Here is a 7,058-nt window from a genome sequence, read left to right on the forward strand (position 1 = left end):
GGGATGTCCTCTGTCCCCATTATTGTTTGCACTGGCGATTGAGCCCCTGGCAATAGCATTGAGGGGTTCCAGGAAGTGGAGGGGAGTACTCAGGGGAGGAGAGGAACACCGGGTATCTCTTTACACGGACGATTTATCCGTGTATGTGGCGGACCCGGCGGAGGGGATGCCAGAGATAATGCGGATACTTGGGGAGTTTGGAGAATTTTCAGGATATAAGCTGAACATGGGGAAAAGTGAGCTGTTTGTGGTGCATCCAGGGGAGCAGAGCAGAGCAATAGAGGACTTACCGCTGAGGAAGGTAACAAGGGACTTTCGCTACTTGGGGATCCAGATAGCCAAGAATTGGGGTACATTGCATAGGTTAAACTTAACGCGGTTGGTGGAACAGATGGAGGAGGACTTCAAGAGATGGGACATGGTATCCCTGTCACTGGCAGGGAGGGTACAAGCGGTTAAAATGGTGGTCCTCCCGAGATTCCTCTTTGTGTTTCAGTGCCTCCCGGTGGTGATCACGAAGGCTTTTTTCAAAAGGATTGAGAAGAGTATCATGAGATTTGTGTGGGCCGGGAAGACCCCGAGAGTGAGGAAGGGATTTTTGCAGCATAGTAGAGATAGGGGGGGGCTGGCGCTACCGAGCCTGAGTGAGTACTACTGGGCCGCCAAGATCTCAATGGTGTGTAAGTGGATGGGAGAAGAGGAGGGAGCGGCGTGGAAGAGATTGGAGAAGGCGTCCTGTAGGGGGACTTGCCTACAAGCCATGGTGACGGCGCCGTTGCCGTTCTCACCGAAGAAATACACCACAAGCCCGGTGGTGGTGGTGGCTACTCTGAAAATTTGAGACAGCATAGGGGAAAGACGGGAGCCTCGGTGTGGTCCCCGATAAGAAATAATCATAGGTTTGCTCCGGGGAGAATGGATGGGGGATTTGGAACATGGCAAAGAGCAGGAGTAACACAATTGAGAGATCTGTTTGTAGATGGGACGTTTGCAAGTCTGGGAGCGCTGACCGAAAAATATGGGTTGCCCCAAGGGAATGCATTCCGGTATATGCAACTGAGGGCTTTTACGAGGCAACAGGTGAGGGAATTCCCGCAGCTCCCTACGCAGGAGGTGCAGGACAGAGTGATCTCAAAGACATGGGTGGGGGACGGTAAGGTGTCAGACATATATAGGGAGATGAGAGATGAGGGGGAGATTATGGTAGATGAGCTGAAAGGGAAATGGGAAGAAGAGCTGGGGGAGGAGATTGAGGAGGGGCTGTGGGCTGATGCCCTAAGTAGGGTAAACTCATCGTCCTCGTGTGCCAGGCTAAGCCTGATACAATTTAAGGTGTTACACAGGACGCATATGACTGGAACACGGCTTAGCAAATTTTTTGGAGTAGAGGATAGGTGTGCGAGATGCTCGAAAAGCCCAGCGAATCACACCCACATGTTCTGGTCATGTCCGGCACTACAGGGGTTTTGGGTGGGGGTGACAAAGGTGCTTTCGAAGGTAGTGGGGGTCCAGGTCGAACCAAGCTGGGGGTTGGCTATATTTGGGGTTGCAGAAGAGCCGGGAGTGCAGGAGGCGAGAGAGGCTGATGTTTTGGCCTTTGCGTCCCTAGTAGCCCGGCGCAGGATACTGTTGATGTGGAAGGAAGCCAAGCCCCCGAGACGTGGATAAATGAGATGGCAGGGTTTATAAAGCTGGAACGGATTAAGTTCGTCCTCAGGGGATCGGCTCAAGGGTTCACCAGGCGGTGGCAACCGTTCGTCGAATACCTCACAGAAAGATAGAGGGAATGGAAAAGAAGAAGACAGCAGAAGCAACCGGGGGGGCGGGGGGGAGAGGAACCAGAGGGATTCTCAGGGACGTTAATATATAAGTATAATATGTATAGGTTGTTGTTATAGATAATTGTATATTGGACTGTTAAAACATATTTTTGGAGAATATTTATCTGGGACAAGGCAGTTGCCAATTAGTTTTGTTTTTGTTTATATATTATTTATTTCTTGTTTATAAAACTGGCCATTGTTATTTATATCGTTATATTACTGTGTAAAGGATACACAATGTACTGTGATGATTGGCCAAAAATTTTCAATAAAATTGTGCTCAATCTCACGTTTACCATGAGTGATCACTGTTCCCAAGTAAATCACTTTTTCTTTCAGAATCTGGGCCTTCTTGGGGTTGACTTTACAACCAATTTCTTTTAGGAATGCTAGGAGTTCGGCGAGAAGCAAAATGTGCTCTCCCTTTGTGTCTGTCTAGTAACAAGTCGTCTACATACTGGACCAGACAATCAGGGCGGGAAAACTTTGCTAATCCATTTGCCAGCTGTCGGTGGAAAATGGAGGGGGAGATGTGGAAGCCTTGTGGAAGGCACGTCCACGTGTATTGTTGCCCTTGGAATGTAAAGGCGAATTTGTACTGGCACGCTTTAGCCAATGGAATGGACCAGAAGCCATAACTAATGTCCAAAACCCAAAATCTTTTGACTGGAGTCCCTGTTTGAGCATGGTCTCGTGACTCGTGGCTATGGTGGGGGCTGCTGCTGGGGTTACTTTGTTCAGTTCCCGGTAATCAATGGTCAGTCACCATGATCCATCCGGTTTCCTGACGGGCCAAATTGGTGCATTGTTAGTGGAGGCTACTGATCTGAGTATGCCTTGATCCAACAAACTCTCTATTACTTTGGAGATTTCTCCCTCTGCTTCCTGGGGAAATCCGTACTGCTTCTGGGGTTTAGGGTCGGGACCTGTAACATTCACAAAGCCAGTCAAACTGCCACAGTCATGTTTGTGCTGTGCAAATGCTGCTTTATGTTCCTGCAGGACTGCCCTAACCTGTTTGTCTGAACTCATGGCTCGAGGGTCGAACCAGAAGTCTTCTACTAAGCTAATCCTATTTCCGTATTCTCCTACTTGCTGCGATGGCCGAGTGGTAAAGGCGTTGGACTTGAAATCCAATGTGGTTTCCCGCGCAGGTTCGAGCCCTGCTCGCAGCGACTGTGATTCGAAATGTTGTTTAGCACAAGCCGCTGACTCGAGAATGAATCGCAATGTTTGTAAATGAACGGTTTTGAACCTATATCGAGTTCAGTCAGATATTTAGTGTAGAAGATTGTAGTTTAGTCGGGCAGCATGGTCGGCACGGGCTTGGAGGGCCGAAGGGCCTGTTCCTGTGCTGTACATTTCTTTGTTCTTTGTTCTTGTTCTACTGTGAGCGTGGTGGGGGCTCGTGCTGCCTTTGCCATTTTCCATATACACTTGTTAACTGGATCAAAAGAATGGTTATGGGAGCTCATGAAATTGATCCCAAGGATATGTTCTGCTGTCTGGGGCTGATAAATTAAAACTACAGGGTGCTTGTTTGCGATGTTCCCTATCTGTATTGCTATAGGGGCTGTGATGTGTCCCTGTTGTAAATGGCCTGTAAAGCCGCTGAGTGCAATGGTGTCTGTTGTGGGCCAAGTGTCTCGCTGGAACATCGTGGAGGAATTGAGTGTGGTGCGGGACCCTCCTGTGTCCCAAAGAAATTCTACGGGTTGTCCCCGAACTTTGCCTGCTACTACCGGTCACCGGACTTGTCCCAAAGGGTGTCGCAGACCCAAGTTGGGGAGCCTGAACACCGTCAGTCGGTGGCGTTCATGTCTGTACTCTCTGAACGGGAGCTAATGCTATGGATCAGCTTTGCCCTAATCTTGTTTAGGGTGCCTGTCTGTTGGTTTCTCTGCTGCTTCTAGGGGCACGTTGCACTCTCGTGCAAAGTGTCCTAGCTGTCCACAATTCTAACATTCTTGAGGTTTTGGCTCGGGTTGGCTGTTCCTGCCCTCATTTACCCATGCGGGGTTCTGGTGTTCATTTCTGCCTGCTCTTCATCGGGTGTTATAAATGCGGTTTCCCGTAACAGCCTCCCCGAACAGGCGCCGGAATGTGGCGACTAGGGGCTTTTCACAGTAACTTTATTGAAGCCTACTTGTGACAATAAGCAAATTTTATTTATTATTTTATTTTATAATTGATTCTTCCCAAGCGCGGGACAATCTCTTCAAAACCCATTTTTCATTGTGGACCTCATCTGAGGGGTCATAATTTGCACAAACTTTTTGTCCTGCTTCTGTGGCGTGGGAGACTAGAATGCGGGTCCATTTGGCCATATTATCTGGGGACAAATGGGCACGGGCTAACTTTCCAAAAACTGCGGTAAAGTGAATCCACAATCATCCACCAAATGCTGTGGGGTGCTCGGTCTTCTTTTGCCTACACTTATTTAGGCCTTCTACAGGGTCTCCTCTGTTAAAGCCGATCGCATCAAGGATCGCTGGGTGCATCTCTTGGAGCGTGCCCCCTCCTACATTCTGTGGGTCAGGAAGGGCTGCTACGACTGAAGGGTCGAGGCTTAAAACTGTGAGCTTCACTTGCTCCTTTTCGTCCAGGCCGTACGTGATTGCCTGTTGTTTGACTTTCGTGAAAAATGGGTGGGGGTCTGAAGTGGGAAGGAATGGTGTTATCGTTCCACACACGTCCCGTAATTAGGTCACGGTTAATGGGGTTGTGTAAAGGAAGTCTGCTTCTCCTTCTCCTGTGGCCCTGCGGTGTGTGGTCACAGGATTCATGGGGCTGTGTTCTGCCGGTTCTCTTCGGGGTTGGGGCGCTTTCCTTTTCTGGGGTTTTTCCTGCTTACATGTCCCATGTACATATCTATGGGCAGTCTCATTCAATTCCTGCCAATCGGGGCCATTTTCTTGATCTAATTGGGGTCAGAATGTACTCTGAAATCCATTTTGCACGGACAGCAGAGATTGCAATTCTGCAATTTGCTTCCGGCACTTTGCATGGTCTACGGAGCTCTGCCTTTGTTCCGTCGTGGAAGTATGGAGTGCTCGTAGGGCTGCTTTTAAATCGTTGCACTGTTTCTGCAATTTCTCAACTTGCTGTTCTGTTTCTTGTCTTACCAAGACTGCAGGTTGCGTGTCCTGGTAGGCCTTATCGTATTGTGTCTGAAAACTGTTCAATGCGCGAGACAAGACTGACGTGCCCTCTTGGCATCATCCACCTCTCTGTCCCTTGCTGCTAACTGCTCTTTCAGATCTCGATTCTCTTTCTCTACCTCACTCATGTCTACCTCTCTACGTCTACCTCTCTACTTCTGTCTCTCTCCTCTATCTCTCTACGGAGCGTCCTAACAACCTACTCTGTGCCTTGCAATTGTGCCAAACAGGACACGATTGCAATTGGCTTGCGAGCTTTTCCCAAGCTCTTCTTGTGGATCTCTGACAGGTTCTCCCACCAAGTATGTCCTATACTCCCGCGTCCTGTTTCCTCATTATCACCAGCCCCAGGGACTGGTTTAGCACACTGGGCTAATTCGCTGGCTTTTAAAGCAAACCAAGCAGGCCAGCAGCACGGTTCAATTCCCGTACCAGCCTCCCCGAACAGGCGACGGAATGTGGCGACTAGGGGTTTTTCACAGTAACTTCATTGAAGCCTACTTGTGACAATAAGTGATTTTCATTTCATTTTTTCATTTTTCACAGAATTCACTCCAAAGGGGTGCCATCCTTTCCCTTTGAGATATTTCCTGATCTCTTCTTCCCAAACGGGACACTGTCCTACTCTAATGCTGGTCGCTGTGACCTCGAATTCCTGGGGGTTCATAAGGCGTTCCATTGCCTTCATTGCCATTTTCTCTACTAGGATCTCGACTGAATTTGGAACAGGGGGTGATAAAGTGGTGATGTAAACACGGGTACGGCTTACGCTAATTTCTGGCCTACAAAATTCCCGACAGTTTTTTGCAACAAAATCTCTCAGGTTTACTTTATATCAATGTTAGTACGCATGCATTAACACACTTCCGAATCTCAGTGGCTTGCTCAGTACTATTTTGACGCTTGTGGTTTTTCTGTTCCCAATTGGATTCTCAATTCATATTTTGGTTTCTCTTGGAGGCCACTTCTAAGTCGAGTCCCGGAGGAGTCGGCAGTAAATGTTGCTAACTTTTGGTTGGCTCTTAATTTGGCTCTATTTAATCACGTTTGCTCAAGAGTCGCCAGGTATCTTTCGACACCGCCACAAGGTTCAGAACCGAATACCGATCAATGGCTCGATGCACCAGTTAGTAAGTTCAAAAGCAATGCTCATTTATTTACACACAGTCAAATCTACTCATACATAAACTCTACAAACAAAACTACCACTATTACTAAAGCCTATACTTAGCTTCGGTTTCCCACTCAGTCAGAGGAACAATGGCCGTTGCTCGGTTCTGAGGCTGCTGGGTTGATCTGTTTACAGGGGGTAGCAACTAGGAGCGTCTATCTCGTAGCGGCGTTGACTTGGGACTTACTTGGTCTGATGCAGCTGCTAGGCTGGTCTCTCTCTTCGCTGAGAGCCAAAGCCAAAGGAGGAGGATTCTCCCTTGGATGATACCTCTTATACTGAAAAGGGCTTTGCACTCTTTTGGGCGGGCCTTGAACCTGGCCTCAACTAATTGGGTCTTTCTCAATCAGTTGTATCGATTTTCCTCCAATAGAGGGGTGGTTCCCTGATCGCTGGGCGTGTCCTGGTGACTGTTAGTCTGCTTTGTCTTAGCTTCTTCTGGCGCCAGAGAGTCTGTCCTAGCATTGTGTATCTAAATGTTTCCCTTTTGTCCCCGGAGATGGCTCATTAGTATGTAGATCGTTTGGTAGTTTCTGTCCTGTCTGAGCATTTAAGGTTCTAATCAACAGACAGAGCTTGCACCTGCTTGTTTCTTAGCATTGTCCAATTTTCCCTGCATTCTTTGCGGGTGTCCATTTTGTAATCGGGACGTGGCCATCCCAGATGGCTACAAGAGGGAGCTGGTGGTACGCGGACTTCAAGTCGATGGTGGAAAAGACTCTGTACTGCGCAATCTAGTTGACCATGTCAGATATGCGGGGAAGAGGGTACGCATCGAGTTGCGTGTACCGGTTGATGGTCTGATTGTAGTCGATGACCATCCGGTGCTTCTCCCCAGTTTTGACGACCACCACTTGGGCTCTCCAGGGGCTAGTACTGGCCTCTATGATCCCTTCCCACAGG

General features: G+C 48.5%; 1 non-coding gene across 1 annotated transcript; it reads left to right on the top strand.

The window, feature by feature from the left end:
• Nucleotides 1–2,917: 2,917 nt before the first annotated feature.
• Nucleotides 2,918–2,998, top strand: trnas-uga (transfer RNA serine (anticodon UGA)). The gene has a single exon. It is a non-coding gene; the product is annotated as a tRNA-Ser (tRNA).
• The last annotated feature ends 4,060 nt before the right edge of the window (nucleotides 2,999–7,058 follow it).

The sequence above is a fragment of the Scyliorhinus torazame genome, chromosome 3, assembly GCF_047496885.1.
Source record: "Scyliorhinus torazame isolate Kashiwa2021f chromosome 3, sScyTor2.1, whole genome shotgun sequence".
NCBI lineage: Eukaryota > Metazoa > Chordata > Chondrichthyes > Carcharhiniformes > Scyliorhinidae > Scyliorhinus > Scyliorhinus torazame.